The sequence below is a fragment of the Nyctereutes procyonoides genome, unplaced genomic scaffold (assembly GCF_905146905.1).
Source record: "Nyctereutes procyonoides isolate TBG_1078 unplaced genomic scaffold, NYPRO_anot_genome, whole genome shotgun sequence".
Lineage (NCBI taxonomy): Eukaryota > Metazoa > Chordata > Mammalia > Carnivora > Canidae > Nyctereutes > Nyctereutes procyonoides.
This window is the reverse complement of record NW_026575020.1, coordinates 36,328,608-36,354,667: the sequence shown is the minus strand read 5'-3', so window position 1 is coordinate 36,354,667 and position 26,060 is coordinate 36,328,608.

Below are 26,060 nucleotides of genomic sequence, written 5' to 3'. Positions count from 1 at the left end.
GTGGCTTCATACCCACTGTTCCCTTTAACCTTGACCCTCCCTATGAGGTCAGCAGGGAAGCACTGTCATGATTCCCATTTTGCAAGCGGGGAAACAATCTCTGGGCACATCACTGCTTCACCTGCAGCAGGTCTTCTGCTTCCTTTGGTAATTTGTGGTGTGTGTGTGTGTGTGTGTGTGTGTGTGTGTGTGGTTATTTTTTTTTATTTTTTATTTTTTGAGAGAGAGAGAGAGAGAGAGGGAGAGAGCCTGCAGGCACTTGTAGTGAGGGAGGAGCAGAGGGAATCTTAAGTAGGCTCCATGCCCAGTGTAGAAACCAAGAGCCGGTTGCTTAACCCATTGAGCCACCCATTCAACCCAATAATGTTTTCTTTTCTTTTCTTTTCTTTTCTTTTCTTTTCTTTTCTTTTCTTTTCTTTTCTTTTCTAAGATTTTATTTATTTATTCATGAGAGACACAGAGAGAGAGAGGCAGAGACATAGGCAGAGGGAGAAGCAGGCTCCATGCAGGGAGCCCAATGTGGGACTCGATCCTGGGACCCCAGGGTCATGCCTGAGCTGAAGGCAGATGCTCAACTGCTGAGCCACCCAGGTGTCCCTCAATAATGTTTTCTTAGCAATATGCTACTACTGACAATTTTAAATTTTATTTATATTTTAAGATATGTTTTTATTTAAAAGAGATCTAGAGAGAGAAAAGAGAGCACAAGCAGGAGGGAGGGAGGGGCTGAGGGGGAGGGAGAAGCAGACTCCATGTTGAGCAGGGAGCCAGACTAGGGGAGGCCAGGGAGGATCATGACCTGAGCCAAAGGCAGATGCTTAACTAGGGCACCTCAGTGCCCCCCATTTAAATTTTATTTATAATTTCATTTTTTAAAGATTTATTTGTGTGTGTGAGAGAGAGAGGAGAGAGAGTATGAGCAAGAGAGGGACAGAGGGAGAGGGAGAGAAAGAGAATCTCAAGCTGAGCTTGGAGCTTGACACGGGGCTCAGTCCCAAGACCCTGAGATCATGACCTGAGCTGAAACCAAGAGTCAGATGCCCAACTGACCGAGCCATCCAGGTGTCCCTACTGGTGATTTTTCAAATATCATTTTTAAAGAGGAGTGGAGGGACACCTGGGTGGCTCAGCGGTTGGGCACCTGCCTTCAGCTCAGGTTGTGATCCTGGGGTCCAGGATCCAGTCCCGCATGGGGTTCCCTGCATGGAGCCTGCTTCTCCCTCTGTCTGTGTCTCTGCTTCTCTCTCTCAGTCTGTGCCTCTCATGAATGAATAAACAAATCTTTTAAAATAAATAAATAAAGAGGAGTGGAATGTGGGAGTGCAGTAGGAGAAGCCCATCAGGAAGACTCAGGAGACCCAGTGGCCACTGGACTTGCTGATGACCTTTAGAAGTTTCTTCCACTCTCTGATACCTACTGCCCTGGTGTAAAATGAAGAAGTTGGAGATGGCCCCTTCCCCCATTCTCATTCTGGGTTCTGCTACCCTGGGCCACTGCAGTTGACAGTGGCCAGAGTTCTGGGCCATGAGGGCAGAAGCAGCCCCATAGATGGAGGGCAGCGTGCTACTCCTTGGCCCTCTGCCGGCACTTCCCAGCTCCCCTCCTGAGCCCAACTCTGAGTCCTGGGACTTCTCATGTCACTCTCTTAGCTTCAGTTTCCTCATCTGTAAGATGGGAATGATAGTAAAAGTAAAGACATTGCTCATAGGACTTTCATGTCAATTATATACATTAATAAATTTATTTATTTATTTATTTATTTATTTATTTATTTATTTATTTTAGAATAGAGCCTGTCTCAGTAACTGCTCCATTCATGCTTATGAGTGTTATAGTTAGTGATCGTCAGTCATCATAATATATTATTAATCATTATAATGAAGGGTTCTTGGACATTTATAGATGATTGCAAGAGAAATGAGGACATTTGAGTGTCAAGAAATGGCAGTTCTGTTGGAAGCCAAGGGAGGGGTCTTGATTCAATGCCCCTGGGTGCCTCACTAGGGTCTGTGGGTTCCTAATCTGGGCCCTTTACCCTGCCACCTTTCTTCTCTGTAAATTTTTCCCATCAGCCCTACTTGGGTTGGTTAGTTATGTTAGGAATGGAAATTCCCAGTCCCGACATTGAAAAAGGTCTCAAAGTAGCTTTAGCCAATCCTTTTCCTGAGTCATGGCTCTGTATACACACTGACACACACAGCCCTGCCTGTCCTTGAATACCTCCCCAGGTGGGTCACTCATTACCTACAAGGCTGCCCTGTTAGTTTATCTTGTGAGGCAAAACCGACCTCTCTGGGTGGCCTCCACTGGTTCTGTCTTCGGGGTCCTCCTAGAGCAAGTCCACACTCTTCGCTGCAGCTGGCCCCTCCAGCAATAGGCACAGTGACCACTAAATTGGCCCCTCCCCACCTGAAATCTCCCTGATGCCTTGATCACCGTCATAGAGTGAGAATTAGCACAGAGCACTGGTTCAGGGGAAGCAAAGTGATAACAGCCCTGTAGATAAGCCCAGGGAGTCATGCTGGCCTGCAATGCCCACCTGCCCACCACCAGCCTGGTTCTCTCTTCTTGCTGGCCTGGATCCTTCCCTTTTGTACCAAAGCTGCAGACAGAGAAAAAGGCAAAGATTTGCCTGAAGCAAATACAGCAAATCTTTTCACACACACCCCCCCCCCCCCAAAAGCTGACTCGAAGATACCAGGGAGAGGAGGCCTACTTGATTAGATTTCTTTGGGGTCTGTGGCCTAATTTCATTGCATATCTTTGCTTGAGGTTCCTATCGTGACTGTAGCATGTCTGATTCTCCAAGCTGTTCATGGGCTGGTGGATAAACTCTCAACTCTAGATATTCTCATTAGACCCTTGTAAGCTATATTCCTGAGGTCATTGGTCCTGTAGACTATGCTCCTATTCAAGCCTCCTCATTCCCCAACACTTTGTCCCTCTGCAAGTCACTTTGCCTCTGCAGGCCTCAGTTTCTCCATCTGAAAGATGGAGATAATAATTGTCCCCACTTCTTAGAAGTTTTTTGTTTTTTTGTTTTTTTTAGTATCCACTGAGGTTGAGTATCTGAAGCCTCAGATCCAGTCCCAGGCATACAGGAGGTCTTTAATAAGTGTAAGAAACAATTCATTCTCAGCTGGAAGATGAGCTTGGTACACTGGTAAAAATCAGCCAGAGTTAGGGGGGGATGAATCCCCTTTGTGAGAGGGGCTTGGTCTGATGCAACATTTTGCCCTTTCTGGCTCCTGAGTCAGTGAGTCTCAAACTTTAGTGAGCTTTACTTTATCCAGGGAGCTGGAAAATGCAGAGCCCCAGGCCCAGTGCCCAGCCTGATTCAGAAGGTCTGGAGAGGCCCCAGGAACGTGCAGTTTAACAGCCTCACCACTGCCTCCGCTGCCCCTCCTCCCAAGCTGGGAATAGATGTTCCAGCGACAGGCACCATGCACGTTTACTCTGAGCCTCTGTGCTGGGACCAGAAGCTCAGACCGGGAAACACGAAGCCAAACAGAAGCCAAACAAGACGCAGCAGTCCCCTGCCCCCAGGGAGCTCACTGCCTGATAGGGGGTGTTCCCTCAGGGTCAGCTGAGGAGGCTGAGTTCTGGAATGAGCATGGACAGCTGTGGGAATTCAAAAGGTCAGAAGAGACCTACCTCCTGGCACTGTGTGGTTGTTGTCACAAGACAGAAAGTCTCCTAGGCTGGGGCCTTAGGGCATGAAGGCCTTGGGAGGGAGGGGCCAGGGCTGGTCTGGAAGCAAAGGCTGCTGTGCCTGACCTTGCCTGTGCTGGGGATGTGGGGGGTCGGGGGTGGGGGATTCGTTGTAGATGAGGCAGTAAGGTGGTATATGCACTGAGGCAGTTCAGTGTTGCTGATGAGCTCGGAGCTCAGCTTTATCCTTCCAAGCTGTGTGACCTTGGGCCAGCACCTTCCCTGTTCCTAAGCTTTATTTCCACCTCTGCAAAGGGATGACAATGGTGCCAGCCACCTGCAGTGGTGATTTGCCAAGAAGGTAAGGACCCTTTAGCTCCAGGGACTCTCGTTGCCTGGGCCCTGCCAAGGCCCCTGGGCTTAAATGTGTATTCATTACTTCACATTATTTTTCTTAAACAGGGTCCCCCCAATTCTAAAAGCCTTGGGCCCCATAAACCAGGATCTGCCGAGGCCCACTTCATATGGTTGTTGGAAGACTTAATGACAAGACAGTGAGCCCATGGCAAGCCTGGGTCTGGAAACAGAAGCCTCCTCAACTTCCGGAGCCTTGGAAAGAGAACAGACTAGTTCGTTGGACAGGAGCAAAGTTTGTCCCCTGGAAGGCCAGGACTTTCCTGAGAGCTGAGCCCCACTTGGACTCTGACATCCCCTGGCCCCTATGACCTCACGACTCCAAACCTCTCCCACCCAGGCTGGAAGCAGAGAGGAGCAGGTAGGAAGCAGAATGGAGGACATAGGGCAGGGAAGGAGGCTGTAGAGGAGGGAAGTGACTAGCAAGAGGATTAGATTGAGCCCGGGGCAGACCCCTCTGGCTGCCAGATGCACTGGCCTTTGAAGGACCAGGCTGGTGAGAAGCCAGCCAGAGGTAAGGGCCCTGGGCCGAGGCCTTGGGGTTGACATGGCTTTGATAATGACCTTCAAATGTCTCAAACCAGGAGAGGATGAAGGCTTTCCGGAACCCACAGCAGGGAGAGGGGAGAGGGAGGGATACTGGGGGCCTGGGAGTCTTCCCCCCAGGATGAGAAGTGCTCCTTCCATGCCTACTCCGTGCCAGGCCCTGCCCAGGTGCCTCACCTCCCCGAATCCCCACACCACCTCCTTCAAGCCCTCATGCTGCTCCTCTTCATCCCTCCCGAGAGGAAGTGGAGGCTCAGAGAGGGCAAGTTCCTAGCTTAAGGGGACACAGCAGGGGTGAATACAATATACTGATGGATTCGGACCCAGCTCTAACTCCAAATTCCAGTTCTTAACCCTCTCCTACCACAGCCCTCTGTGTGGGCTCCGTGGCAGCAGAGGGCTCGCAAGAAACATGGGAATGAATGAAGCGAGGAAGGAAAGAATTCACAGGCTAGGCTCTTCCCACGCCCCCGCCCCAGCCAGCCAGCTCCTTCTCACCCCGCCACCCCCCAACCGCCCCGGCCTAACTGGGAGGTTTCTGCAGGTTCCCCCACGCTCCTCCCGGAGCCCACCCCGAGGCAGCCTTCTCGGACAGACACCCCCCAGCCCCCCCAGCCCCGGCTAGGGGACGCGTCCCGACCCCCGAGGCCCAGCGGGAGAGCCGCGACCTCCGGCGGGGTGGTCTCCGCAGCCGCCTCCCCTTCCCCGGACAGCTAAATAATTGATTCTCCCATAAATAATTGATCCGCGCCGCGCGCGCGGCCTCTGCCCGGGGGTGCGGGGTTCCCCGTTAGGGTTGGGGGGGCGGGGGAGGGCCCGCGGTGCGGAGCGCGCAAGTGGCGCACAGTTTCGCTCCGCGGGCCTTTCTCTCTCCCTCTCGCTCCCTCGCGCCGGCTTTTTTCCCTTTTTCTTTTTCCTTTTTTTTCTTTCCTGGAGCGGAGCCCGGCGCCAGGAGTCTGGAACCAGCTTGACAAGCTTTTGAGTTATGGAGGGGGGAGGGGAGGGAGCGGGCGGGCGGCGCGGGGAGGGGGCGCGGGGGCGGGGCCGGGAGGGCGCGCCGCAGCGGCGTGGGGGCGGGGCGCACCCACTCCCCAACCCCGCGGACCCTCCCCGGCTTTGGGCGAGCGTGGGGCGAGGGTCGGGTGGCGGCGGGGCGGGGAGGGGCGGGCAGGGGGAGTCGGCGGCGAGGGGGCGGGGATGAGTCATCCCGGGGACCCGGCGAGCGGCCCGGTTGGCGGAACGAGCCGGGCTTTAGGGCCGCAATAATTGAGGCCCGGGGAGGGCGGCGGGGTTTACACGGCCTCGGGGGCCGCGGCCTCCCCCGCCGAGCAAGACATTCCTTTCCGCTGAACCGGGCGCCTGGGCCCGCGCCGCCGCCGCGCCCTGCACGCTTCGCCCTAGGCGGCCGGGCCCGGGGCTGGGAGACAGCGCCGGCGGGGGCGGGGCGGGGAGCGAGGCCTCGGGTGGCCCCCTCTGGCCCCCAGCGTTGTTCCCCAGGAACCCACTGGGCCCTCACCTGCCCTGGAGGGAAGGGATCGGTGTGCCCATTTAACGGGTTGGGGACCTGAGCCCAGTGATGGTCATCACTGCTGCGGGTCGCTCAGCTGCCCCGCCCACACCCCCGCCCCCGCCCCAGGTGCCTGATTCACTGCCCTTCTCTATTACCTGAGGCCTGAGATTCTCCAGACACCCCCATACACATTCCTCCTGTTTGACTTGGGGCCTAGGGGCTCAGGGCCAGGCACGCAGTCCAGGCACCCTAGCCATCGCGCTGATTTAGAGCAGGGAGCTTTGCCAGGAGCCCCACTAAGGCACCACGCCTGCCTGTCCATCTGACCATGCCGAGCCAGACAGCCATCCGGGTAGGGATGCGGGCAGTGGGGAGGATGAAGAGTGTTGGGGGGCGGGAGGTATGGATCTGGAGTCATTAGTTTACCAGGACCAGTAATAGAGAAAGGTTTCCAGACCCCTTGAGACTCCAGGGGGACCCACTGTGTCCCAGGAGGACACTCCTACATACTAACAGAGACCCGGGTTCCAAGCATGCCTTCCCCGAGGCTTCAGAGTTTCTTCTGGTCAAGTCATGGATGTCTTCTGTGTACTTCAACTTCCTTAAGGGATTCTCAGCATTTCCCCCAGCCCAGCCCCCACCTGGCCTCTTCTAGCTTTTCCAGCCCCCAGCCAGTTAGTGACCTAGATCTGCTCGGAGGCTCTGGAATGTCACCGGCCTGGCCTCAGGCTCTCAGCTCTGTGGCCTGGGGCTGCCCCTTCCACCACTCTGAGCCTTTCTTGCTCATCTGTGAGATGGGTCACTAATTCTGCCAGCCTGGCCAGGGCACTGGAAGGTTCCATGAGGCCATGAAAGTCTCAACTTAGCACACGGCCTGGCACACAGTAAACTCTCAATACGCGGTCCCTGTTGTTGGAGCTGGTTGTTGTTATTATTATTTCTGACGGATCAGAAAGCTGTGTGACCCCCCCATCCCTCCCCCCGCCTCAGCAGAGCTGGAGAAAGCTGAGCCTGTTGAGCAGCCTCACTCCTCCTCCCCACCCCCCACTGAGCCGAGTGTCGAAACCATCCCGGAGAAGCTGCTGAGCAGAAATTTCCAGTCTCCCTGGCAGAGCCTGGAAGAGTTTGGGTGCGGCTCCCAGATGCAGTTGGGCAGGCGCTGCAGGGCCAGGGCTAGGGAGGGATCCTGGGAATGTTCTGTGGGACCCAGGAAGCACCCCAACCCTAGGGGTGTCACCTGGCCCCCAGCTCTAGCGCGAGAGCCGCTCCAGCACGGGAAAACCCCACTGTCGCCTGTAGTCAGTATGGGGCTCAGGGCTTTACCCCTCCTTTAGCAAGCGCCTGTACCCCTGAAGTCTAAATGAGCACCCCGGGAAAACGGGGTAACAAGATCACTGAGAGGATTGAAGAGATGATGCCTGTGAGCCCTAGCACAGCACTCCCCAAATCCCAAATCTCCGTAAGTGGGGGCTGTTTGCTTTAGTGTCTGTCCCAATCTTAGAAGCCACCAGGCTTCCTTGGCCACCAGGAGGAGCAGACACACACACACACACACACACACACACACACACACACACTCACACTCACACAGGATGGTGGGTCTTACTGGGCTTGTGTAGGGTCCCTGCCCCAAGTGGCCTGGAGGGGCCACGGGGGACCCTGCAGACCTGGCAGACAGCCTGCCCCTTGCTTTGCTCACCGGGCTGTGTGACCTCAGGTGAGCAACTCAGCCTCTCTGGACCTGGTGTTTCCTATCAGAAACAGGGACAGTGGCCTGTGACCCTCACTCAGCAGAGGGAAATAAGGAGCACTGGAGGAGGAGGAAATGAAGGTCAAGTCCCAGCACTGCCCCAGACCAGACAGATGACCTTGGACAAGTTTGATGAGACTAAGACAAGATCGAGTAACACTGAGTATGAATGAGTAGAGTGAGTAGTACTGAAGAGTAGAACATGTCAACTGCTCTCTGCTCCAGGCTAGAGCTATTAGTTCACAGTTACTCTTGGAGGGAGCTTTTATTATTAACTTTATTTTCCAGATGAAATAGTGAGGCACAGAGAGGTCAATTCACTTTCTCAAGGATTCGAACCCTTATCTGTTGGCTGAATCTCCAAAGAAAAGCAAGTTAAATGTTTTTTTAAAAATAAAACATTTCAAGCACCTACTATGCATAAGACACTGAGGTAGGTGGCAATAAAATTAAGGATGCCTGGTCCAGCCTGCCAGAAGCTCATAATTGAGTCTAGACACAAGACTTCAATGGGACCCTCCTGAAAGTTAAATATGAAAAGCACCAGCATAGGGGCACCTGGGTGGCTCTAAGGGTCTGTTTTCCTTCGGCTCAGGTCATGACCTCAGGGTCCTGGGATGGAGCCCCGCAATGGGCTCCCTGCTCAGCAATGAGTCTGCTTCTCCCTCTTCCTCTCCCTCTGGGATCTCTCTCGCTCTCACTCTCTCTCAAATAAATAAATAAAATCTTAAAAAAAAAAGAAAAAGAAAGAAAGAAAGAAAAGAAAGAAAGAAAGAAAGAAAGAAAGAAAGAAAGAAAGAAAGAAAAAGAAAGAAAGAAAGAAAAAAGAAAAGCACCAGGGGTTTAAGTGGAGGCTGGCACAGCAGCAAGGGCAGGTGCATGGCTGCATGAGAAGATGTAACCCCCTTGGGGGCAAGGAAGACAGTGGGGAGAGAAGCAGGAGGGGTGTTGCTGAGGCTGGGGCTGGGCTGCAAAGGCCTTAGGCCTTTGCTCTGTAAAAATGGGGAGCGGTCGGAGGTCTTGGGCAGAGGTGGACATCCTTCTGTGGGAGTTTTAGAAAGAGAATTCTATAAGCTGTGAAATGTCCTGGAAACATACACAAAATGACTAGAAGCACAGGGTCAGGATGCACAAACTTTTACAGTGCCTCCTTTAAAAACATTTTTTTTTTTTTGCCTTGTACAGGTATAACTATTCAAAAAAAAAAAAAAGGACATTTTCAAAAGGAAGAGGGGAGCTGGGAGGCAGAGAGACGTGGGAGGCTGAAGCTGGAGTGAGCCAGGATTGGTGGGCAGGCCGCCTCTCCGACTGCTGGCTCGCCGGCTGTTTGAGTGATGGGCAATCTGGCAGGGGGGGCCACGGCAAGGGGGGGCGTTTGAGACCCTCCTCTTAATCTAGAGCCTTTTCCTCGTCTGACTGGCGGTGGCTTCAGCCTGTCCCTACCCCTCCCAGAAGTCTGTCCTCCCTGATCTGCCCAGTGGCTGGGCTGCGGGGCACAGGCTGATACTTCAGTCCTACTGTATATGCTAAATGGGGCAGTTATCCCAGGGCCCCCCTATGTCCTTGAGGACAGACTGTCCCCTGTAGCAGCACTGGGCACTGTGCTAGGTGCTTTACTGGCAGTGTCTCTTAATCTGAATATAATACAGAAAAAAAAAGTAGGGGTGCCTGGGTGCCTCAGTTTGTTAAGCATCTGCCTTTGGCTTGGTTCATGATCCTAGGGTCCTCAGATCCAGCCAGCATCAGACTCCCTGCTCCATTGGGAGGCTGCTTCTCTCTCTCCCTCTACCTGCTGCTCCCCCTGCTTGTGTGTGCTCTCTCTCTCTCTCTCTCTCAGATAAATAAATAAATAAAATCTTTAAAAAAATGTGTTGTTCTCCCCATTTAACAGATGGGAAACTGGGGGCTCAGTAGCTCACTCACCCAAGCTTTCACAGTGAAGGGGGAGTGGGTTCTTATGAGGTGGGGAGATCACCTGAAAGTCCCTACCACTAGGCTGTACTGCCACGGGCTCTTCCGGAGAAAAATCTATCTCTCAGGTGTCCCTAGATTTTGTGCCTGGGGCCTGCCCTGTTTCTGGAATAGGAGCTATAGTTCCGCCTCAGAGCCATTCCTTCTGCGTGGGATGCTTCTCCTCCCCTCTGAGCACCATCTACAGGAAACCCCTACTCGACCTGTGAAACCCAGTGAAGCCACTACTTCCTCCCCAGAGAACCCCAGACCACCCCTACAGTCTCCTTATCTGTGTTCTGTTCCTAAGGAGCTCCCCGGGGAGAAGATGCTCAGGAGGCATGGCTGGGATGAGAGTTCCAGCCCAGCCCTGCATGACAGCAAAGAGGGAACAATCAGCTTGTTCTGGGCGTTCAGAAGGGCAGGATTGGAGCAGGGTGGATGTGAGAGAGAGGATGGCCTTGGCTCAACCCAGGGAAAGACAGATCAGGCAGCCCCTGGGATCATTTGGCTTCGAGGCTGGAGAAGGACAAGTTCAGATGGAGAGAGAAACATTGAGGCTGCCTAAGCATGGCCTCTCCGGCTCTCCATCAGCCCAAAGATGACACAGCCCTTTCCTGCCTGGGTGTCCCAGCTCATGCGCACACTGGACCTCTGTGGCAAGGCTGGGGTGGGATGCTGCCTTTTGTGCACAGGTGTCGCCAGCCCCCCCACCCCCGCCCATCCCTAGTGAGCATGCACACATGGAGATTAAAAGCCCCCTGTCAGGGCCCAGAGGCCCCCATCCCAGAGAGAGATGACCAGAATTGGAAACAGAGCAGTGTGGGCAACTCATAAACTCAGAGAACCCCAGTGCCAAGGACAGCGACTGGCACATAGTGGCACATAGTGGACGCTTCAGCATATGTTGGGGAGCACAAGAAAGCCTGAGTGAAAGAATGAATGATTGTCTGACCCCAGCCCAGGGAGGAGAGCTGAGAGCCTTATGTCTGTCTGTCTGTCTGTCCCCTTATAACGCAGACCTCTTGTGTCTAGGGAGCCCCAGAAGTGCAGGGTGGCTGGGACAGGCTTTGGGAGTGGGAGAGGCTGGGGGCACAGGGAAAGCCTAAGAAAAGTGCCCCCCCCCCCCGGGGAGGGACACAGACAGTGAGCCATGTTTCTGCTGAAACACCTCTTCTGCTGCCTGGGCGCGGGCAGTGCCTGGAGCCCCAAGGCACCCTCCCACCAGGTACCCCCACATCACCCCGGTGGGGATCTCCCCAAGTAATTCCCCAGGAGGCAGCATGCTGAGGTCATTAAAGCCAGGGGCTCTGGACTCAGACATTTCTGAGCTCCAGCCACACCACTGACTAGCTGGACCAGTTGCCTCAGTTTCCCCATCTGCAAAGGGGACTGAGAGCACCACCTGCTGCACATGTTCACTAGGAAGATCACTAGAGGTGTCAGTTCAGCACACTCTGTCTGCCATTGTTATCAACAACAGTATAGGGAGGGCCGGCTATGGGGAGATGGCCAGACAGCCAGGCCTGGGCTCTGGGCCCCGTGCCCCCAACTTATAGGGTGACTTTGGACAAGGCCCAGCTTCTCACCAGGCCTGTTTCCCCAATTGTACAGCCAGGCCCTGCTAACCCCACCAGCCTTGCCCCTTCCACAGGCCAGACCAGCACATACAGCTGCCCCCTCCAGACCTGCATGTAGTGGCTGGGCTTGCCCAGAGGCACACAGGCACGTGTGCACACATGCACACATGCACACACACACACAGTGCACACCGGCCCACATGTAGTGCACACACACCCTCACATAGGCACATGCTCATTCACGTTCACACAAGCAGATACACAGGCAAAAGCACACACATTTACACACAGACCTCACTGGCCCATCCCATGCTCAGCCCCCCACCCTGTGCCCTTGCCCTTCTTGCCCAGACACGCACACCTGCTCACCCTCATGCTCACACTCAACCTGCCCCCCCCCCCAATCTGCTGTGCACCAACTGTTGGTACGGGAGGGGCTGGGAGCGGGAAGGAACAAAACCCACGACTCAGCCGGGGAAGAGGGGTGCGGGGTGGGGGGGTGCGCGGGCGAGGGAAATGACAGCCCGCGGTCCCCCTCGAGTCCCGGCTCATGAATATTAATGCGGCGGTAATTAAAATGCAGGGACGCAGCAGGATGGATGCGGCTGCCTCCGGAGCGCTGGGGAGCGCGGCGTCTTCGCAGGCGGGTGGAACCCGCTCCTCGCTGGCGAACGCGGGATGGGCCGCGGGCCGGGGCTCGGGGCTCGGGGCTCGGGGCTGGGGGCGGTGGTTCGCGCCCCTGCCGCCCCGCCCGCGGCGCCCCGCTCCGCGCTCGGCCCCAGGCCGGGCCGCCCGCCAGGCCGCCTTTTCCCGGAGCCGGCCCCCTCCCGCCCTCGCCGCCCGGTGATGTCATCGGCACAAAACTTTCCGCTTCCCGGCCGGTCTCGGGGCCCTGAGTCATAGCCGCCCCCGGCCCGGGCCGCGCCGTCTGTTTGTGCCGAGCTGGGCCCCGCTGGCCCCGGCCTGACGTCAGGCTGGCGCGGCCCGGAACCGCGTGGGGCCCCTCAGCCCGGTGCTGCCGCGGGGCCGGGGGTGGGGGGATGAGGGGGATGGACGTCAGTCCTGGGGCGCTGGGGTCCAAACCCCGAGTCACCTCATGCCGTTGGCTTCATCTCGGCCGGCTCCTCTGAGCTCTCTGAACGTGTTTCCTTGTCTGCCAGTTCGCAGATGCTCAGCAAGTCTTCACAGACTCCGAGCCAGTTGTGCAGCTGGATGAACCCACGCCCAGAGATGGAAAGGGACTCTGCCCAAGTCACACAGCAGGTGGGCAAGTCACACAGCTCTGCTGGGTCCCTGGGCCGGGAGTCACACGTTCTTTCTGCTAGGCCACATGCTGTAGCCGCGTGCAAGGCCGGGTGAAGGGCTTAGAGCAGGTGCCGAGAAACCCCCCACCCTCATCCTATGGGGCCCGGGGAGTTCTGGGGCAGGACTGGAGGGGCTTGAGTCCCGCCAGGCCATGGGACTCAGGCCAGCTTTCTCATCCCTGAAGCAGCCACCATCATCTAGAATACTAACCCTGTGGAATCCATGAAGATGAAGAAAACCGAGGAAGGCCACGTGGCTGTGCAAACCCTATGGACTGCTCGGGCGTGATTAGGATTCTGGTCACTCTTGAAGGTGGGCGAGGAGGCCCTTTTGGAATCCGGACACCTAGGTTCAAATCTCAGCTCTCCCACTCCTTTCCTGTTCCCTCTTCTGTGCCCTCAGGCCAGCGGTGCTAAAAGCTGAGCCCTGTGCCACGGCCCACCACCTTGTTAGAGGTGCCCCTCAGGCCTTCACCAGAGCTGCACAGGGTAAGCCCCAAACCTCTGCAAATCTTAAGCTCTTTCTTGGGCCTTCCACACATGATCTCGGGACCCACGTTATAGATGGGAACTAAGAGCCTTTTGGCTGCTGCTCTCAGGGGTTGAGTGGGGATTAGGCTCAGGTCCGTAATCTGGGATGCAGGGCTGTGGCTCTTCCCCAGATGCACTACCACCTCCATCCAATATCTGCCCCTGGTGCTGAGAAAAGCCTGCCCTGCTGCCCCCGCACCCTTGCCTCTCCCTACCTCCCCCCCCCCCCCCCCCCCGCAGCCTTACTGAGACTCCTCTGGTGCTCCAGGCTTCCTTTTCTTGCCTGAGGCTTTGCATTGGCTGTTTGCTCCCCACTGCCCCCAGACTCTCACCCTCGTTTCCCATCTTCCAGGTGGACATCTCCTATTCCAGCTCTCTTTACCCTGTCTCCTGGAGGGTGTCCCAGTTACCACCACCCCACAACATAGACACACATCGGCACACACTCCCCTTACCCCACCCCCGGTCACAGACCACACCACACAAAGGCACAGACCCAAAGGCACACACACTCCAGATGCCACAGACTGCACACACACATCCCCCACGCACACCACACAGATGACTCACAGGTACACCTTACACACCCTGACCACACAGCATACACACACGTTCACACCCAGACCATCAACATGCATCGAGGCTGTATTGGGGCCTTGCCTCTGGGCTCTTAAAGCTTCTAATGTTGACCCCCTACCCCCATCATGGTATTTATGCCCTCAGTGAAGGCCGGGACCGACTTTTTCCTTCCCCCTTTGAGCACAGAATCTTGCATCAAGTCTCGTGCAGCCAGTGGTTGGACCCCTGGACCCCTCCCTTGGTGACATTGGTCACCTCCAATCAAGGCCTCCTAAAGTGGGTACACACCTCATCTCTACCAGGGGCTCTCCTCACTCCCTGTAGAGCTGCTCCTGGTCCTGCCTTCTTACCCACAGCTCATACTCACCTGGGCTTTGCTCAGCTCCCCTCCCACCCAGGCAACAGCAACTCAAGAGGAAGAACCGTGTCTGATCGGTCCTTGTCCTGCAACTGCACCCCCACCAGCCCCAGCCCAGCGCCTCAGGAATATTTGGTGGTGTGAACTGGGCCAGAGCCTTAAGGTCTGCGGCCCCACCTTTCCCATTGGTAAAATGGGGTAACATTGAATGTACCTCACAGAAACTCAGAGATGTCATGGTGACTGCCATTAGCACAGCCTTTCAGGCCCCTGCTGGGCTGAATTTATGGCTGAACTGAGCTTTGGTGGGTGCCACCCATCCCCTAGGTGAAGCCCTTGCCCAGGTGAGCGCTCTGGTCAGTCATGCCTTTCCTGCAGACTGGGTCTCTGAGGCACTTGGTGCTGAGCCCCCAGAGGTGGGTGGTGTGGCTGGAGTTCCTTTTTTTTTTTTTTTTAAGATTTTATTTATTTATTCATGAGAGACACACACAGAGAGAGAAGCAGAGACACAGGCAGAGAGAGAAGCTGGCTCCACACAGGGAGCCTGATGTGGGACTTGATCCCCAGTCTCTAGGATCAGGCCCTGGGCTGAAGGCAGATGCTAAACTGCTGAGCCACCGAGGGATCCCTGGAGTTCCCTCGGGAAGCACTGGTTGTCTGTTCCAAGCACCCGCCCCCCCTTGGGGACAGCAGTCCCTTTTCAGGCTGAGCCTTGCAGGTTGGGGGACTGGGCTGGAGCCTCAGATGGCCTCCTCCATCCGGCAAAACACCACCCAGTGCCCAGCCCTGTTGAATTGGGAGAAGCTTATAAGGCAGGAGGGCAAGCCTCTCCTGGTGGGTGACCAGAATCAGGAGAACCAGGAGGGTAAGATGAGTAACATGGGGAAGGAGCAGAGTTGCCTGCTTTCACTGAGGCGGACGCATTTATGGGAGACAGACAAAGATGACTTTCCCAACACCCACACATGCCCACTTCGTCCTGGCTGCCTCTTGGGTGCTGGGGGCCTTCCCTCCATCCAGCAGGATCACCCACCTCCTACGAAGAGATGGAGACACAGAGGCCAGGGTGGGGAGGGGACTGGCCAGGCACCCAGAAGGGCTGGCCGGGTGGAACAGCCATCTGCTGCTCAAATGCCTTCATTCACAGGTGCTCATGGGAAGCTTCCATGTGCCACCTGGAATGTCGTGCAGGGTGTATGGTGAGAGACAAAACGACAAAACGGCTGATTCTCTGGGCCTTAGAGGCTAATGGAGTCAAAGGGCCACAAGCCAGTAAAAAAACAAACAAACAAACAAACAAACAAACAAACAGCAGGACATGATTGCAATAGCAGGGGTGAGTGGGGTATGTGCTGGGATGGAAAAGAAGGGGCACCCTGGCTCATTTACAAACATTTCTGTACCTGGGCCCTGTGTGTGTCCCAGGGTTTCTTCCAGAACGTTTCTTAGTTCACTCATCCTGTCTATGGATGTGGTTGGAACACCTTGGTCTGAAGCAGGGTGCAGAGTAATTATGAACAAGGTCCAGACTCCTCCTTCGGGCTGTGTGACTTGCGGCAGGTCCCTGTCCCTCTGTGAGCCACCAGGTTATGACGACCCCTGTAAAATAGGTGCATATCCTGCAGGGCTGTTGTGAAGAATCCTCCAGATGATGTGTGTAAAGCTCAGGCTTGACCACCCCAAGCGCCCTTGGACCCTGACTGCCCTGCTTAGACCCTGTAGGCCTGTAGTCTTTGCCTGAACTCCAGTACCTTGCAGCTCATACCCCAGGAGGGTATGAGCGGTCCCTGTGAGCTGGAGGCCCAGAGCCAGCTGGCCAGGATGACACAGACTGCCAGGGACAGTTTGGTTACCCAGCTGTGTACTCTGGGCTCCTGCCTCTCTGGGGTGGAATGTTTCAGATGGAGATGAGTTCTAGAAACACAAGGGCAACTTGCTTGGGGGAGCCATGGGCCCTAACTCCTGCCTGCTGGGACACCCTGTTAAAAAAAGGAAAATTGAGGGGCACCTGGGTGGCTCAGTGGGTTGAATGTCTGACTCTTGATTTTGGTTCAGGTCATGATCTCAGGGTCATGGGATGGAGCCCCACACCAGGCTCTGTGCTCAGTGGGGGGCCTGCTTCTCCCTCTCCCTCTGCAACTCCCCCTGCTTGCAGGCTCTCTCTCTCTCTCTCTCTCTCAAATAAATATATCAAATCTTTCAAAAATCAAAAAGGAAAATCCACCACAGCCTCTAAGAACTGACCATACCCACCCATGTGGGCCAGGTACTGTGAGGCATTCCAACAGGCCCTTGAAGCTTCTGCAGTGTAGATGAGGCACAAAAGATAAGGAAACTGAGGCTGGGAAGGGGAAGTCCCATGCCTCAGGCCATGCGATTGTTGTGTGGAAAAGCCCCCCCCCCCCATTAGCATTAGCAGCAGTGTTCTGAGCCGGAAACCTGACCTCTTCTCACCAGGCCCCTGCTCTACTCTCCTGAGCAGAGAAACAGGTTTGTGAAGCGCCCAACTTGCCTAACTCACACCCAACTGTTTTCCGTCCTCCCAACTCCTGGGTATCACCCCCAGGCCCTCCTCAGAAACCCTTGGCATGAGACCTGGGGAGGGGGTGCTGAAAGCAGATGCTCACTAAAAGGCAGATCATCAGTGGGAACTTCCTGGATAAAGGCTCTGAGACCCCAGGATGTCACAACTGGAAGAGACCTCGGGAGTCACCACTTCGGCAGCTTTTCTGTATATTGTGCCTACAGAAAAGCTTTGGCTCAGAGAGGTGGAGACACCGGCCTGGTGACCCACAGCAAGGTTCTGACCCAGTTGGGGCTAGATGAGAACTGGATTTGGAAACTAGATGGGGGCGAGATTTGCAACTCAACTTCCCGGGTTCAAATCTGGGTCTATTCCTTGCCAGTTGTCAGCCTAAGTCTCTGAGCCCTCTGTGCCTCAGTTCGTCATTCTGTAGAATGACAGAGGCAGTTGTGAGAAACAGGTGAATGAACACACATACTATGCTTAACAACGGCGGGGGGGGGGGTGTGCTGGTACGCAGTGAGCATGCAGTAGATGTTCATGGTAATCTGTCATTGCCAGTCTCTGGGTTTCTAGTTCAGTACAAACCCATTTGCCCAGTGGTGACCTTCAGGGTCACCTACTCTGGACCAGGCACTCTGCCAACACTGAAGACCAAGCCTGCCCTTCTGGTGCTCACAGTCGAGCTGGGAAATGCCTGAGATCTGAAGTTGGCAAGAAGAGGGGCAGAAAACACTGGGCAGAAGGTATAACATGCATGAAGACTGGGGCACAGAGGACATAAAGCTCCCCCAGAAGGTCCACATGGCTGGAGATCAGGACCAAAGGTGAAGAGAGGAGAGGAGTGGCAGAGGGGGTCAGACATCTGGTGCCTGGGAATGACAGAGTCCACAGAGCCAGGGATGGCTAGAAGGGAAGGAAGTGGTCAGGCTTGCATTTTGGAAGGATCTGCTGGCTGACCTAGAGGGCATATTGGACGGGAGGGGGGCCAAGGGAGAGTGGGAGCCCAACCCATACAGGGGCAAAGGTTGTAGACGCAAGGAACGGACTCCTTTAGGTGGGAAGCTCCTTGGGTCTGGGTAAGTATTGAGCTAGTAGTTGGGGGTGGGGGGATCCAGGATGGACTTGGGATCCAGCCAGGGTCCAGGTGCATGGCTGGAACTGATAGTCTGGAAATTGAAGGAGGAGAAAAGATCGTGCATTCCACTTGGGCCACTCCAGCTGCAGCTGCACCCAGGGACCTTGGTGGCTTGAGTTCCAGGCTTTGGGGAACAGCGCTTCAGTCCCTTCTGTCAATATGCCCAAGGAATCTTTGCCACCAAGATCCATGATCTGGGCACTGGGATCCTGGAATTCCCTGCTCAATGGCCCCCAGCTCACTTCCTGGGTCCATCTTCCTGAGGATGGCCTAAGCTGGCCATTTGGACACCCCTGAGCTCTAGGGCAGGCCCAGAGGTGGCTGTTTGCAGGGGATGTGGACAGAATTTATGCACACAGGCTGGAGTGTCCGTGCCTGAGCACACAAAGCCCCTCATAGAAAAGGACAGGACCTGGGAGACTGAAAGAAAAGGTGGGCCCAGTGGGCAGGGCTGTCTCTCCCCATGGATCCCAGGAATCTGAGACTTCTAAGTACAAACCCAACCTTCCAGGTTTGTATTTGACCTCAGGAAGGCGTATTTATCAAAGAAGGAAGATGGAACATATTTTATTTAGCAGTTTATTAGCTTGATTTATAACTTGTGAATACTTAGACCTCTGCTTGTACTCCTGCCCGCCAGTACTGCCCAGAGAGAAGCAGCCTCCCTGGGCCCCTGCACAGCCATCCAGTGGCTGACCTTGACCAGCTTGTAGACTCCTGGGGATCCTCCAGGCTTCCTTCCCAGCATCTTGACCTCACTGTGCTCTATCCAGTCCTTCTGCTTATGTCTGCGTTACCCTTTGCAAATTTATCTCCAGCCCCTCCTCCTCCAGGAAGCCTTCCCTCCCTAGAGGCGGTGGCTTTCCAGTTTGTGGCTGGTATTTTTGTTCACAGGGGCCTGTGGTGGTCTAATGCGCAAGGATGTGGGCCCTGTCCCTCCTGCAGCATCAGAAGCTCCTAGAAGCAGCACCTCCCCGCAGAACCAGTATCTTGCAGAGGGTAGGAGTCTAGCTCAGAACACACACAGACTTGAGGTCAAATCCCAGCTCTGTGACTTTCTTGCTGTGTGACCTTGGGAGGCGGCTTCGCTGCTCTGAGCCTCTTTCTACTTCTGAAAACCCATAATCATAACCGTACCTCTCGCAGCGAGGAGGCAAAGTGGAACGCGGAGCCCACGTGTGCCCAGCATTCGGCAAGTACTCGGGGAAGGAATTAGGAAGGGCAGGAGTTACGTCATTCACGTCTTTTTACAGCTGAGAAAACATGCAGAGGAGGTTCATCGAGGTGAGGCCGGTTGCCCAAGGTCACACAGCCTGAAGCGGGACAGCAGCCCGAGCCAGGCCGGGCAACTTGCGCTCTAATCACGGCCCTGCGGCCCAGGCCTGCCCCCACACGTTACCTTTCCCCGGTCTCCGTGGCCCTTGGGCGCCCGATGGCCGCGGGGGGCCGCGGGGACGGGTGGCCGGGCCGGGGACTCGCCCGCGGGGCGGGACGGGTTAACCAGCTCCGCCGCATTGGGCCGGCCTCCGGGGGAACCAGCCAATGGGCGCGCGCCGCGATGAGGTAATGCCGGGACCGCGAGCAGTGGGCGGGGCCGGCGGGACCTCGCCCCGCTCACGTTCCCTCTCTCCCCACCTACCCCTCACCTTTGACCCTGAGGTCCCTTCCCCGGCCGCACCCCCGCGGTATAACCCGGTGCTGGAGCGGAGGGTCTGGGGGATAGGGTGGAGGAAGCCCTGGGTCCTTTAAGGTCTTCAGCAGGGACCCGGAGACCTCTTGCCTCCTCCGGGCCTCAGTTTCCCATGTTGCAAGGTGGGAGCCGGTGATGGCTAAAGGCCGGAGCGGAGGTGGTCGTCCTGGGATCCCAGGAGTCTTCGGCGCCTCCTCGCCCTTGGCCCGGGCGTCAGCGGGCGGCGCGAGGAGTCCCCGGGGCCAAGCGGAGGGAGCCTCGCGGGCCCAGTTCCACCCTCCACGTGGGCCCGACCCGTCAGCCCCTCCCTCCCCCCTTGGGTACCTGCGCCTGACACCCCCCCCCCTCCGTCCCTTCGCTACCACCAAGCCCCGGGGTAGTGGCAGAAGTAGCTGGACTTGGAGGTTTCCTAACCAGAGGTCAAAGTTCGATATTAATTGAGCGCCTGCTGCGTGCTGCTCGGAGCCTGGGGCTTGGACGCTGCCCCCCCCCCCCCCGCACCCTTTCCCCGTCGCCCCCGCCCTCCCCCGGGCTGTCTGTCCCCGGCTCCTTCCCGGCCGCCCGCGATCCGGGAACGAAGCGGTTAAAGCCTTTCTAGCAGAGCTGGCAGGGCCGCGGCGGCCGGGCTTATTAGTCAGCTCGCGGGGAGGGGGCGGTGGGGGAGAGGAGGGGCTGGAGTTGAGAACCGCAGAAAGCTATTCTCAGGGGCTCCCAAGTGTGGGGAGGGCGGCTCAGCAGGAGCTGCTGCTTCCCAGAAAGTTGATTATTTTTAACCCAGGAAGAAGAAAGGAAGGAGGCGAGGGAGAAGGACTCAGAAAAAAAGAGAGGATTGCAGAGGAGAGGAGAGGAGAGGAGAGGAGAGGAGAGGAGAGGAGAGGAGAGGAGAGGAGAGGATGGGGAAGGGGAATGGGGAGAGGGGAGGAGAGAGGCTGAGAGCAGGAGAGGGCAGGGAGGGGTAGGGCAGGAGGGGCTGGCAGGGGGTGATGGAGGGGAGTGGAAGGAGAGGCAGGGCCAGTCCAGCCAGGGAGGCCAGCTGGCAGGGGTCTCTGAGAGGGGAATGGATGTGGAGGGGGCACTGCCACCCTCCTTGGCCCCTCACTGCACCCCTACAGCTGTTCTCTCTGCCCCGGTTCTGGCCGGGGCCCTCCTGCTGGACCCACCCCGGGGCTGCCTTCCTGAGAGCAGCACCCTATGGGCTATCACCAACCCAGGGCTGTGCCAAGAGAGTGGGGACCCCCTGAGGCAGTCGAAGTCCTAGGGAGCTGTCCACCCGACAGGCAGCACAGGGACAGGGCCTGGCCCAAGCAGTAACCACTGGAGGAGGTGGCAGGAGGGCTGCCCCCAAAACCTCATGATCCCCAAGGGAAAGGAGGAGAGGGCACAAGGCACCCAGGACTCCTTTTCTCCAGCCTTGGGGCAGAGCCTGGCTGAAAACTAAGCCCAGGGAGGGGCGTTAGGACACAATGACAAACAAGAGACACAGCCAGGCCCACACAGGGCTGCTGTCTTGCCTCCAAGCAGAGGCTGCACAAACCACTACGAATAATGCATTAAATAACAACAAGCAGGCAGTGGGCCTGGAGGGCTGGTCCCAGGGGCCTAATCTCAGCAGGGGTCATAGGAGGGCTCCCAGAGCACCTGGAGTGCTAACTAGGTGAAGAGTGACATGACGACGGTGGATGGGGTCCCAGGGCACAGACAGAGAGCCTCAGAGAGGATCAGTGTGGCCCAAGACTGTGGCCACAGTGGCTAGATGTTCGGGGAGAGTTCCATAGAGCAGAATGAGGAGTCCAGACCTGCAGAGCTCCCTGGGCTGCCTGGAAGAGGGGGTGTGTGGGTGTGTGTGTGTCCCTTGCACTGAGTGGCCTGCCCTCCACTTGAGGCAAGGGGGGCACACATCCAGCCCCGAGACTGTGGCCACAGTGGCTAGATGTTCGGGGAGAGTTCCACAGAGCAGATGAGGAGTCCAGACCCGCAGAGCTCCCTGGGCTGCCTGGAAGAGGGGTGTGTGTGGGTGTGGGTGTGTCCCTTGCACTGAGTGGCCTGCCCTCCAATTGAGGCAAGGGGGGCACACATCCAGCCCCTGCAGTACCAGGAATGGCCAGGCCTGGCCATACCAGAGGATGATGGATGGAGGACCCCACCAATGGCTGGAAATTCGGCACTGCCCTCTCCACCTCTTGTTACTCTAGAACCCAGGATCAGACTCCGCCCCAAGGAGCAGGAAGCCAGGAGTCCTGGGCTCTTGCCTGGAGGGCAATGTCTGTACCCTGATGCCTGCTGAGGGCCAAGGAGGCCTTGTTGCGGCATCACAGAATCATTCGCACCCACTTCCCACTTGGGTCCCCGTCTGTCCTGTCCCAGGATGGGAAGGCAAGTCTGCTCAGCCTGTGCCAGGGAGTGGCTCCGCCAAAGCCTGATTCCAGGCAGCACCTGGGGGCAGAGCTTGGCCACCCGCAGCTCCGACCCTCCCTGCACACCCTAGGCCACATGGCCTGTGGCCTTCCCATCAGTCCTTCCACCTACCCTTAGCCACTCCCCCACAGGTGGCTCATGACCTCATAAAGTCATGATTACAGTTAAGGGACAGACCTGAATCCAAACCCATTGCTGACTGGCTGTGAGCTCTGGCAAGTGGCTCTGGCCTCTGTGTGCCTCAGTTTCCTCGTGTGCAAAATGAAGATAATAATGACAACGGCAGAGAAGCAATGGAGGTAAGGCCCTTAGTGAAGAAGTGGCCTCTCCCACCAGGGTCCCTTGCAGGGCTGAATTTCTGCCTCGGAATAATGAGGGGGCTGGGCAGCAGGCTCCAAAGTGCAAGAGTTAGCCTCGCCACCCTCTCTGCACTGGCCAGGCGGTGGTACGGCTCCCATTTAGCAGAGGAGAAAACCAAGGCTCAGAGACATGTGTCGGGTCCAGCCCTGCACAGCAGGAAGGTGGGGGAATGTGGGTTCGCACCCCTTGCCTCAGGAATTCTGTTCCCACTGCCCCTCCCCTCCAAATAAACAAACAAGTGCACAATGCCTCCGCCTCCAGGACGCCGTCCTCTCCCTCCCCAAAACCGCACAGTGACCCTGGGCCGGCCCTCTGTGCCCAGGAGGAGCTGCGTCCCTGTCAGGCATCTCTGAGCTGTGCTTTCTCCGTGGTGGAGCACAAAGGAGGGGAGCCGGGCAGAGAAAGAGCCCGACGGGCGAGGAGCCGGCTCCGCAGGCGCTTTTCTCCCCGCTTTCTTCCTCTCCTGGCTCTTTGTTAAGCTCCCTTTCAGCTGAGCCCGCAGAGCCTGGGTGTTCCGAGCTGACAATAATTGCTGCGTCTAGACAGTGTCTGGTATGAGGCCTCCCTCTCCAGCGCCTCCCCGGCCTCCCCGAGGCTCCTTTCCCAGCCCTGCGGCCCAGCTCCACGCCCCCCATTTCCCATACCCCTTCTCCTCTCTGGCTGCCCCCCCAGGTCGCCCCTCCTGCTCAGACCTTCCCGGCTCCCTCTCCCCATCCCACCCTTGGGCGGGCACACACTCACCCCCTTCCCTCCCCTGAAATCCAGGGAACAGAGGCCAGTTGTGCATTTGGCTCCAGCTGGGAGACCTTGGGGGAGGCTATAGGCTCCCAGGAGCGGGAGGTCCCTCACTTTGCTGGGCTTGGGGCTGAGCTGGGAAGCTCTGGGATCCACCCCACCCCTGTCCTCCCCTCTCCATCCAGACCTAGATGGGAACCCAGAGGAACCCGAGTAGGAGGGACTTAGGAGAGGTGGCACTTCTTGGCACTTCCAACCACCAGACACGGATGGAGTGGTTTCAGGAGGTGTGAGGAGTGGGAAGTCGGATTTAACAAGTTCTAAGGTCTATTCCCGCCCCAGGTCAGGTCAGCAGCTCTGGAAGATTCCCCAGGAGCCAGAGGTTCCTCACTGGTATCATAATTGAGGCCCTCCGGGTGTCAAGACCATAATAATAACATCCAACGTTTGCTCAGCCCTTTCCCTGCTCTGACCACTGTGCAAATTCTGTACAAACATTCATTTATTTAATCTCCCAACATTTATGTAATCTCACTAAGAGAGAGAGAGAGAAAGGGAATGAGCCTATTATTTACCATTTTACAGATGAGGAAACTGAGACCCAGGGAAGCTAAGTAGCGGTCACAGAGCCAGCGAATGGAGGAGCCCAGATTTGAAGCCACAGAAGCTGGCTCCAGCCCCAGTAATTACCAATGGTACAAACAAACATTAAACGCTTACTGAATACCTGGGGCTGAGATGAGCACTTTACACTTATCATATCCTTTAGCCTCATGACACTGTTGGGTAGGATCCAGGGTTCTGTCCATTATACAGACTAAAAGAGCATGGCTGAGGGCTGCTGGGTGTGGCCAGATAGTGCAGAGAGGCCTGGTCATCCAGGATCTCTCCGTAAAAGGCTTGACAGGGAGTAGAAGCTTCTGTGCCATTTCCCACTTCTTCCCTCTGGGCCTTCTCGAGCACCTCCTGGGCATGCAGCCCTGGCCAGGCTGGAGCAGACAGAGGCCAAGGTGGGGCTCTGTCATCACGAGACCATGACTGGCAAGTCTGCCAGTTTCCATCTTGAGTGGAAATTATGATGATGCTCAAGGGGCACAGGGTCTCTGGGAGCCGAGGGGAGGGGCCCTAAATCCAAGAAGGCTTCTTGGAGGAGGTGGAATCAACATTGCCCAGGAGGATGAGTAAGACCTAGGCCTAGAAGGAAGGGAGAGGTGTTCCTGACAGAGGGAATCACATGTAAGAAGGTCCCAAAGTGAGAGAGGAATGGGGTCAATTTCAGAGGACCCGGGAACACTGAGCAGCTTTAGGCTGGACAGGAGTGGGGGTCAGGGAGGCGAGAGCCCGGCTGATAGGAGGGGCCTTGATCGCAAAGCCAGCTGGAAGCTGGTACTTATCCTAAGGCAGGCAGGCAGAGCCGTGATAATTGGGGATGTTGCAGGGGGCAGGCTGGGGGGAGTGGAGAGGCCTGCCCCGTTATACAAAGATGGCCTCCCCTCATGTTGGGGACTGGCCTACAGGTGTGTCTTCCACGTCATTCCGGACATGGGAAGTGGTGGCCTGGAGGCGAGGGTAGCCTGGCGTGCTCCCCGAGGCAATGAGGCCAGGTACTGAATGGCCTTCAGAAAGAAGCAAGGTATAGGGAGCAGCAAAGGTTTGGTGGCTTAGGAAGAGGATTAATTGGGAAGATTAATCCAGAACCTTCACAGGATGGCTCAGAAGAGCACACTTGGAGGCAGGGAGGCCGAGAAGAGGTCACTGTCAAGTCGGTTTCCCTTCTCACCTCCACCCTCTCCTCCCTCTGCAGTCATTTTGATTCTGCACCACCTCCCCCCCCCATGCGCTGCCTTCACTCTGCCCCCACTACCCCCACTCCCACCCCTGCTGCCAGCTGGAGTTGGAAGGAAGATGCAGACCATGGATGGAAATGTCAGAACGCGCAAGCCCATGCTTGAACACCTCTCGTGGCCTCCAGGGGCTGACGCTGGCAGATCCACTGATGAGCTTGGAGCCTGCCACCTCTGGGTCTGCCTCAGAGCGATGCGGCCACGGGTCTGGGTCATCACATCTCCAGACTTGACTCGGAGTGCACAGCATAGGCCCAAGAGGGAGCTGGGGGCAAGCGGACATAGCACCTCCTGTCCACAGATGGTGCAGTGCTGTGCTGCCCATCTGATGCTGGGGCTTCACACGCTGGGACAGCAGGAAAGTCGGGGCAGGCAGGGGACATAAAGCAGACGAGGACGGTACGGTAGCCTACTGGTGTAGACCTGAATCACTCAGGCCTGTCATCTCTGACCCCAAACCCCTGGTTCGAGAACTCAGAATTTTCTCAGTTGTAGAAAGATGATATGACACGTATACTGCCAATTTCCCAACACCCCCCAATGAGGTGTGGGGCAACTTGTGTAATCACACACATTAACATGTCCGCAGCAGAGCAGATGAACAAAGATGATGACTACTCACTCAATCCCACTTCCTTGTCTTACCAATGAAGCCACGTGGTGCCCAGCTCCCAGGGTGGTCCTGAGAATTTGATGCCTCCCATGGTGCCAGCTGGCCTGAAAGTGTCTCAGACCCAGGTTCCTGTCCTGCTCCCCACCCTCTGCACTTGCTGCTCCTTTCCGGAATATCCCTCCCCAGACATCTCAGAAGATGGCTTTGTCACTTCCGCGAGGACTCAGCCAGGTTGGCCCTTGTCGTGCCTGTCTCCTCCTGTCCCTCTTGCTCTCCTTCCTCTTCCTTCCCAGCACCTGCCACCTGACCTAGAACTTAATCAAGGACTCCTTTATTTTTTTTTAAGATTTTATTTATTTATTTATTCATAAGAGACACACACACACACAGAGAGGCAGAGACACAGGCAGAGGGAGAAGCAGGCTCCATGCAGGGAGCCCGACGTGGAACTTGATCCTCCGTCTCCAGGATCACGCCCTTGACTGAAGGCGGCGGTAAACCACGGAGCCACCTGGGGCTGCCCAAGGGCTCCTTTATTAATTGCCTTCTCTTTCTCTCTCTCCCTCT